The sequence below is a fragment of the Physeter macrocephalus genome, chromosome 4 (assembly GCF_002837175.3).
Source record: "Physeter macrocephalus isolate SW-GA chromosome 4, ASM283717v5, whole genome shotgun sequence".
Taxonomy (NCBI): Eukaryota; Metazoa; Chordata; class Mammalia; order Artiodactyla; family Physeteridae; genus Physeter; species Physeter macrocephalus.
Window position 1 is genome coordinate 80,093,064 of NC_041217.1, and position 9,765 is coordinate 80,102,828.

General features: G+C 52.3%; 1 long non-coding RNA gene across 1 annotated transcript; it reads left to right on the forward strand.

The window, feature by feature from the left end:
• The first annotated feature begins 428 nt into the window (after nucleotides 1-428).
• Nucleotides 429-9,018, forward strand: LOC114486009 (uncharacterized). Its single transcript, XR_003679253.1, has 3 exons — nucleotides 429-776; nucleotides 1,794-1,952; nucleotides 8,950-9,018. It is a non-coding gene; the product is annotated as an uncharacterized lncRNA (long non-coding RNA).
• The last annotated feature ends 747 nt before the right edge of the window (nucleotides 9,019-9,765 follow it).

Sequence of the window (9,765 nt, forward strand, 5' to 3'; positions counted from 1 at the left end):
GGAAAAGGTGCTGTTTCCCCCACGCCAAGGTGAGTAAGTCTGGTAGGGGCCTGGGGTGGAAGTAGGGTCAGCCCAAGGAAAGGACAGTGGCCACAGCGGGGCTCTGAGCCAAGGGTGACTGGAGCACAAGGGAGTCCAGGAGACCTCACTTCCAGCCTGAAGATGACAGATCCCTGTGGCTGTGATTCACCAGCTGCATGACCACAGTCACAGCCCCTGACGTCTGCACGGCGTGTGGCACTCTCCACGGACCTTACAAGTGTCCACACATGACCACGTTCCGTCTCACTAGCAGCCCCCTGAGGGTGGCAGGGAGGTGAGGCAACGAGGGCTGGAGGGCTTAAGTGGCTGCCGAGGTCGCACAGGAGTAAATGGCAAATCAAGGCTTGAGTGACCCCCATAAAGGGCAGTGCTGACCCCCCGTCCGTCCATCTGTATAATCATCTGTGTGCTTCTGGAAGGCCTGGATGACCAGACTGAACGGTTGCCCTGGATGGAGCTGGTAGAGTGCTAGAGACTAAATGTTTGTGTGCCCCCAAATTCATATGCTAAAACCTAACCCCCAAGGAGATGGTGTTGGGAGGTGATTGGGTCCTGAGGGTATAGCGCTCAGGAACAGAATTAGTGCTCCTGTGAAAGAAACTCTGGAGAGCTCCCTCGCCGCTTGTACCATGTGAGGCCACAGCGAGAAGACAGCTGACTAGGAACCAGGAAGTGGGCTCCACCAGGCAGAGTCAGCCAGCACCTTGCTCTTGGACTTCCCTGCCTCCAGAACCGTGAGAAATAAATGTTTGCTGTTTAAGCCACCCAGTCTGTGATATTTTTGTTATAGCAGCCTGAGCAGAGTTAAACCAGGCCAAGGATGCCAAGATCTTAGCCTCTGGAGGAATAGTATCACCCTCCCTGTCCATGCTCCCTAGGGCTCAGGGCTGAGTTGGCCAAAGCAAGTTGAGTCAATGGGCTTTTGGTTTGGGGACTGCCAAGGAAACATCTGTTTCAGCACTGGGGCTGTCAAACATGCAGAGACTGAAAATCATCCATCCATTCATTTTGCCAGCCAGCCAGCCAACAGCCAGAGCTCAGGTGTGTGCATGCGTATATGAGGAGACCTCTGACCCCAGGTCATCAGGTTATTCATGGTCCTCAGCACTTACCTCTTTGGGAGTCAGGGGTGAGGGTAGTGCCTCCCTCTGGCCTTGCTGGTGGGAGCCTGGAAGGAAAGGAAACCCTGTCCTTCGTTGGGCACAAATGCTGGTGCCTATGGAGCTCTGTTAGGAAATGAAAACTGCCTTCATTCCGGCCCCCATATTTATCTTCCCCCAGGTTCCCAGACAGGTATCCAGCAGACGGACCTCGGAGCCAATAAGCTTGGGATATTGTCCTCAAGGCCTGAGCAAGCCCTTCCCTGATCCAGGCTCGGAGAAGTCTCCCTAGTACAGGGACCAGCTGACACTTTGTCACTCAGTGCTTCCCAAGTGTATCATCCCCAGGTCCCTTTTTGGGGTGTGTAGAAGTTTTTAGCCTGGCACACCAGTTGCTACAGGACTCACTGGAAATCACTGTGCCAGAGAAATTTCCTGCCTAGGGCCTCCCGTTTCCCATTCTGGGTCAGCACTCAAGGGCTTTGCACGCACACCTGCAGGGCTCCCAGAATCAAAGTGCTTTTTCATCAGAGGCGTTTTTGAGTGTGCAGCATGGAGAGTAGATTTGTGTTCCCTTATTCAAAAAATATTTATTGAGCTCCCTTATTGCCTTTCCCTTTGTTAAGTAATTGCTTCATACGTACTTTGCAGGTGGATCCACAGGAGGCAAGCATTTCCCACCAGGACCAACACAATCCTGAGCCTTTGGCCCTTCCCTTACTGCCCCCTTCGTGGGGCCGAAGGAAAGCTCGGGACCAGGGGCCCTGGCCAACCACAGAGCCAAGCAAGATCAAGCCTACGGACAGTGAGGTATGTGCGTGGTGAGGGGGACGTGGGGGAAGGGCTGGGGCTTCAGAGACGCAAGAGGGTGGCCCTGAGAGGACGGAGGCCATCCTGGGGTGAACGTGGGGAGGGGCCCAGGGAGAGGCCTGAAAGGCTGACAGAGCTGTGTCCTAAGCAAAAGGCAAAGGGAAGAGGAACAAAAGAGTTCCTTCTCTCCCAGGGGCAAGGAGTCCCTGAACTCAGTCCAGGTTTGGGTACCCTTCTGGAGCCAAGGGCTAAGGACGTAGAGCTGGTTTGGGGAGGAATGGCAGAAGGACAGAGGCCTGTGGGCCAGACCAGGAACAGAAATCAGCCTCTGCCGTGACAGTAGGTATTGGGGGCCTGCACACCGAGCCACACAGCAGTCACCAGCCAGCACAGGTTCCTGCGAGCCCCTCGCCGGTGACATCGGGTGTGAACGGTGCCAGGCCCCAGCACCGTGTTGGGTGGAATCGGGAGAAGGCCTGGCAGAGATGAGCCTAACACAGTGGTCCTCAAAGTGTGAATCACCCTGGAACTGGTTAGAAATGCAGACTCTCATGCCCCACTCCAGACCCACTGAGTCAGAACCTATGGGAGTGGGCCCCATAGTCTGTTAACAAGCCCCCAGGTGATTCAGAGGCACACTCAAGTTTGAGAAACTCTGGCCTAAAGGAATCCCTGACTCTCCTTCCCCCCAGCATCCCAGGCCGGGGCTGGATCAGGGCAGGCGGGGCCTGCAGGGTTGGGCTCTTGAGAAACGCACGCAGGAGCACAGGAAGCCTGAGTGGTTAGAGTCTGTGAGCCGTGCCCTCTCCTGAAGGGAAGCTTGACAGATCAAAGGCAGCAGCTGCCGTCGGGCTGCTCTGCTGCCGGGTTTGCAGCCTGGCGCCCCGGGCCTCGGGCCCTCCCGAGACCTGCCGCCCGGGAGGAGGCCTGGGCCAGGCACAGCCTCCCATGCGGGGACTTCCCTGGCCCCGAACAAGACCCATCAGGGCACCAGGAGTGCTCCACATACATTTCATCCCCTGTTGTCTCCACCCCAACCTACTGAATTGAACGCTTTCACTGTGCTGGCTGTACAGATGCGGGTTTCATAGTTTCAGAGTTCAGTAACTTGGTTGATGCTGTTTACTCCTAAGCTGCAGAGGTGGGTCTTGAACCCGTTCTACACGCGCACTGCTTCTTCTAGTCTCACCTCTGATTCCCTAAGTCTTCACTCTGAGGACGCCTGCTCCCCACCCCCACAGCTCGGGGGGTGCAGACTGGCATCTCAGTGGCCGGCGGGTTCCCTTTCAGGGATGGGCATTTGACTTGGTTTTCTCATCCCGGAGCATGTGAATATGTACGCTGTGTCCAGCGTCTCTCAGGAGTCTCCTTATGGAAGGAGTCTCTGGTTCTGAAGCCTCGCCTCCTGGCCTTCCTCCAAACCCAGCCCGCCGCGGGCATCCGCAGCCATCTGCAGGCAACATGGAGAGAGGTGAGAAAAGCCCACCTTGTTTCTGGTGAGGCAGCGTGGTGGGACAACGGCTCGCTGGGGCCCTACTTCGTGCTGCTCTTGACGTCTCGTTTCCACTGTATGCTCATGCAAGGACCTCGCTTCTGGAGGAAAACAGATGTGACTGCGTGTGGGCAGGAAACCACAGGGCGGTCTCCTGCCTCATCCGTCCCCATCGCTCGAGGCAGCCTCATGTGCTGACAGGGCGAAGCTCCCTGGCGGTGATGCTCCTGCGGGGCCAGGGTGTCCCGAGGCAGCAGGAAGGTGGAGCTCAGCGCTGTGCAGCTAGCTGTCAGTAGGAACGGCTAGACGTGCAGACTGTCGGCCCAAACCCAGACCTACTGAATCAGAGACCCTGGGGGGTGCAGCCGGGCAGCCTGTGTTTTAACAAGCCCTCCCGGCAATTGAGATGCACCCCGCAACGGGGGATTCCCAGACGGCCCCCATCCCTGTTTCCAGCCTCTTCTCTCACCACAGCCCAGACCCTCGCACAGCCCTCCTGCGTGGCTCACACCCCTCCTTCAGCCGGCACGTACTCTTAGCTCTTCCCGGCAAGCAGGCTCCAGGTAACCCTTCGTCATCCCCGGTCCGACACACAGCATCTCACGTCACTTCCCTTCACGGCTCTTTTCTTCCACGTACGCCTTTCCCTTCCTGGCCTTTATGTCTATTTTCCTAACACCAAAAACTTGAAGCCTCTGTTCATAGTGCACCTGCCTCCATCTAACATTTGTCAACTACTTACCACGGGGGACGTGGCAGCGGACCAGCAGCAGGGCCCCAGCTCTCACAGAGCTGACAGTGCAGTGGGAACTCGTGGAAGAGGTGGGCTGAGGCCTTAACTGAGCCATCTCTTCACTCTCCAGGCACCCATCAGGCCCCTCCCGGCTTTGTCACCTCTCTGAACACATGCCATGCTCAGTGCCACACCAGGGCAGCACAGCACCTCCTCCCCAGGCTAGGTCCAGGGCTCAATGCTGCTTCAGCAAACCAGGAGGTGACCACAAGCGACACACACTGGCATACACGTGCCCACACAGCGCACTCCTCACAGCCCTGCTGGGAAGGGGGCAAAATGCAGTGGGCACGGCTAGGCAGGACCCTGGAGAGTCTTGGTGGCTACATCGATCCTTAGTATTGGTCACTCTTGGTAGCCAAGGAAGAGGTACAAGGAAACATCCCCTTCCACTGAACGCAAAGGAAAATGGATACAAACCATTGGCCACCTGTTTTGTGTACCTTGCCTCCTCTGATGGACACCAACACCTCACTAGGTCGTCTCAGGTATTGCTGAATCTCCCTGTCAGTGCTGTTCTCACAGGGGCTGACCAGAAGCTGACCCCAGCCATGGGGTCTCAGGTCTCTGTACCCTCTTGCCAATTCAAGACTGGTTGACCAAGAGTACCGGTTGCCCATCACCAGACAGTACAGCAGTGGTACATTGTGCTGGGTGAGGGTATGGTCTGTAGAGTCAGACTATCTGGAATCAGATCCCTAATCTACCACCTACTTACTCACTGTGTGACCTTAGACATGTTACTCGACCTTTCTGTGCCTTTATTTCCTCATCCCCCTGTTGACATGGGCATAATAATAAGGTCAATCTCATAGGATTGCTATCAGGATTAATTACTTAATACACACAGCTTGTTGAGTAAATACTCAATACACATTAGGAATTGTTATGATTGACTGGTTGGAAGACGACAGACTCTCACGAGGACTGGCATTTTCAAGCAGCAGATGGCACCTGAGATCTCAGCACAAAGTTTCTGATAGGAGACTGTCAGCAGGAGGGGGAGATAAGAAATCAACTCCCTCTTGATTTATTATCTACTTTACCAATTAGGCTTCCGTGGGAAGGTGCCCTGGGGATTTCCATAAACCCATAGAATAGATTCATGGAATTGAGTATTTCCAGTTACTAGTTAAGATAAGTTTTAACAAGTGTGCGATAAGGTCAGTTTTCAGGGGATCATCCAAATGGACGAGAGAGAACAGATGCCCAAGCTGGTTACTAATCTACCCCCACTGGCATGGCCAATGCTGCTCGTGGGAATGTGGATGTCTCAGCCTTTCTTTTCTGGAAAGCCGCCTGGCAACACACGAAGAACAGTAAATGAGTTCATACCCTTTCACCTGGTAATTCCTCTTCCAGGCATCGACCTCAAGGAAATAAGCAGAAAGGTGCACAAAAATTTATATGTAAGTTTGTCCGTCATAGCGTTGTTTGCATTTTAAAATAAAATAGGAACAAATGTCAAATACTAGAGAAACAGTGAAAGGAGGTACATGCCTAAGACAGAATATTATATAGCCTTTAATAATCTCTTCAAGGACTATTTAACAGTGGCACGATGGCTGGTTTGCTCCTCTGTGAAAGAGGGTGACCACACTGAACTCACAGGCTCTCCCGAGCCTTAGCCCAGCGAGGCCCTGAGTCCAGCAGAGTGCAGGCCACCCGGTAAGCACTCAAAGGAGGGGCTGCCATTACTAGGAGCTCCCACCAGCTGCCATGAGATAAGGCCTAGCCTTCCATTTCAACAAGAAGGAACACAAAGCTCAGGGCCTGCAGGTTGGGACAAGGCTGTTCCAGCCTCAGAAGAAGTGGGTACAGGTGTGGCTCTCCCCGACACACCTCTCCCATCCTCACTGGCTAGCACTCACCCCGTCTGTAGAGCCCCTTTCGGGTCTCAGAGCACACTGCATTATTGCTGCAGATCTCTCTGCAACCCATGAGCCCAGCTGGGCCAGCATCATTCCAAGTGCCCAGCCTGAGAGAAACAAATTCAAATCCCGACACCACACTTAGTGCCTATGTGAACCTAGGCAAGCCAGCCTCGCGGGGCTTCAGATTTCATTTCTCTGGCTTCCGCCTCTTCCTGGAGACGCTGCAAGGACCAGACGTGGAAGTGTCTTTTTCATCTGCACAATGCAGAGTCGTGCTCTGAGCCATGCTTTTCAGAGGAGGAAACTAAGGGTTGAAAAGGTTTAAAAATAATTTTGCTCCAGGTCCTGGGAATAGGTGGACACAAAGTTGGGAAGCACCCAGCTCTTCCAAAGTCCTAACCTTTCTTTTCTTTCCTTTTCTTTTCTTTTCTCTTCTCTTCTTTTCTTTTTCTTTCCTTTCCTTTCTGTTCTTTTCTTTTTTAACAGCTTTATGCAACACAATCCCCATGCCATAAAACGTATTCCTTTAAACTGTACAGTTCAGTGGTTTTTAGTATATTCACAGAGTTGTACCCCATCAATACAGTCTAACTTTAGAACATTCTTCTCACCCCCCAAGAAAAGCCTGTGCCCATCAGCAGTCATTCCCCATTTCCCCCCAGGCCCCTCTGCCCAGGGCAACCACTAATCTACTTTCTGTCTCTATAGATTTGCCTAACCTGGGCATTTCGTATAACTGGAATGGCCTACATGGCCTTTCATGACTGGCTTCTTTCGTTTGGCATAATGTTTTCAAGGTTTGTTTATGCTGAGCATGAATCAGCACTTCATTCCTTTTTATGACTGAATAATATTCCATTGTGTGGATATTTTGGTTATTCATTCATCAGTTCCTGGACATCGGATTGTATTCACTGCTTAACTATTATGAACAATGCCACTACGAACATTTGTGTACAAGTTCTGTGTGGACATGTTTTCAATTTTCTTGGGCATATACCCAGGAGAGAAACTGCTGGGTCACCCTGCTTTTCTGTGCTGTTTCTCAGAACTTTTGACATAATGTGCATTTTCCAAACTTACTTGGCCAGGAAACCTTTTTTCCACAAAGCATCTCGATGCCTTTGGGAAAGTCTGATTTAGCCCAACCCCCCTCATTTTGGGGAAACAGAAGCCCAGAAGGGTCCAGCACCCTGCCAAGATCACACAGGAAGTGAGAAGTGCAGCCACTGCAGAAACAGAAGACACACGTGACCATCTGAATGGGAAGGGCAAACCAGGAGAAACAAGAGGAACCCCTTAAACATGAAAGATACTGAAGAAATCATAAAGGAAAAGAAAGATGAACATGGCTGCACACATAACATTTAAACTTCTGAATCTCAAGCTACATATAAAACAAAATTAGCAAGCAGATGATGATACAAAACTAGACCACCATATCCCAGCCCTGGCTACCTAGGAGAATGGCCTCGGGAAAGCTAACAACCAGGCCTCACCCACAGAGATGGATTTAAGTTTTAAAAGCTCACAGGTGATGGTCATCTGGAATTAAAATTTAGAGGACCTAGTGTTCATGTAGTTAACTTATTCATGTAATTAACTTAAGATAAAGACTTATTAAAAGATCAGTAAGAAAAAGTCCTGTACTGCAATAGAAGAGTGGACAAACAACAAACACATTATCTGTCAGAGAAGAAAGATAAGAAATATGAAAGTTCAACTTTACCACTAGCCAAAGAAGTAGAGATGATACATTTATTAAGCACCTACCATGCTCCACATAGCTTACATTAGGGTAGTTAATTCTCACAACAATTCCACAATGTAACCCCATCCTACAGATGAAGAAACTGAGGCCAAGGAGTGTGGCCTAGTGTGAACAGGGCCGTATGGCCCTAGCGGCAGGGCCGGGACTATACCGATCAGTCTGCCCCTAGAACCTGAACTTAAACCAGCACAGCATGCTTAATCACAGAGTGGACGCCTTTTTTACCCATCAAACTGGAAACACTCTAGAAAAGCTAACTCTCCATGTTGAAGAGGACACAGGGAAAGAAGTGCTTTCACCTACTGCTGGCGGAATTCTCAACTGACACAATCTCTCTGGATAACCATTTGGCAATATGCAGCACCAGCCTTAAAAGTGCTGATGCCCTTTGATCCAGGACCCCCACTTCTAGCAATCTGTTCTGAGGAATAAGTACAGATGAGGACACAGGACGTTCCAGGCAAAGTGGAATCCTGACCCCATTTCACAAAATGAGAAAATAGGGGCTCAGGAAGATGAGTAATTTGCCGAGGTATCTTGGGTCATTGAAGTTGAGGGGTTGTCACGCAGGGTCAGAAGCCCTGAGCCAAGCCTAGGGGTATGGCTGGCACCTCTCTTCCAGGGGCCGTGTACGGTTCCCGTTGGAACAATCCTAACCCTCCCAGAAGCAATGGACGGCACTGGCTGAGCCCGGAGAGGGCTGGTGGCAGGCATGGCAGGGGTGGGGGTGAAGGGAGAGCCCACAAATGGAGTTTAACACATTTCTCCCCGTATAACAGGCGTATGTATGTATGTATGATTATTCTTATTTACCCAAGGCTGCCAGTGGAGAAGCCACCAGCTCATCACTGAACACTCCACAGGCACCACTACACGGCAGTTCTGAGTCCACCTCCCGTTCCAAAGTCCTGGAGGTCAGGGTCCATGGTTTGCTCCTATCTTGATCCCCAGCCCCTGGCCCAGGTGCTGTTTGGATCACCTGAGATCAGGGACAGAAAATGTTAAATATTTAATAATTGTTAGTTATCCTTTGGTGACCCTTGCCCATCAGATCCGTTCTGCTGCAGGACAATGGCATCAAGGACTGCCTGAGGAACGAGTCCTCATTGCAGAGGCCTGCGGGACGGAGAGACAAGCCCTATGCCTGGAGGTATGTGACCTCGTTTCCAAATTATGTGACCTCTGGAAGTCAGCCTTCCCAAGCCTCAGGTTCCTTATCTATAAAATGGCTGCAATGATAGATTGGGCGGCCAAGAGGTATTCTTCGTAAGGCGACCAGGCTTCCTCCTGATTCTGGCATTTCAGGGCCTGTCACAGGCCAGAGGGTAGATACGTGGTTACACACAGGCCTTCCCAGCCCCTCAGATCACATACTGTTTCCGCTGGGACCCATGTCCAGAAGTCAGATGGCGCCGCGCGGTACTGTGCCAGGACTGGAACCGGTGCGTGCTGAGCTGCCATGCCTCTGCCTGTCTATGAGCTCTCCACGCAGCTCGGCGGGCTCCCCCCAGCACAGCTGTGGCTGCTGTCCCATCCGACCTGCCTGAGCCCTGCAGTCAGCACCCTTCCAGGCTAACCAGGCAGATGGCTAGCCCTCTCCCTGGCCCTCTCCTGCCCCTGACCTCCCCCGCCCATTCTCCGTTCTGTCACCAAGGTGATGCTGGGCAGTGGTCTGTGAAAGCAGAAAGCAGGTGTCTGAGCTCCCCCAGGTCCATTAGTCGTTAAGTTGGAAGTGCCCTGGAGGCTGAGGCGCAGTCAGACACCTGTGCACCCTGGGGAGGGCAGCTTCCTCTGAGCGGTCTTGGAGGCCTGCTTGTTTGTTGGCCTCCTCCCAGCCCCAAGTGTGCTGGCTGGCCCAGCTCACTCAGAAGTGTCCGGCCAGC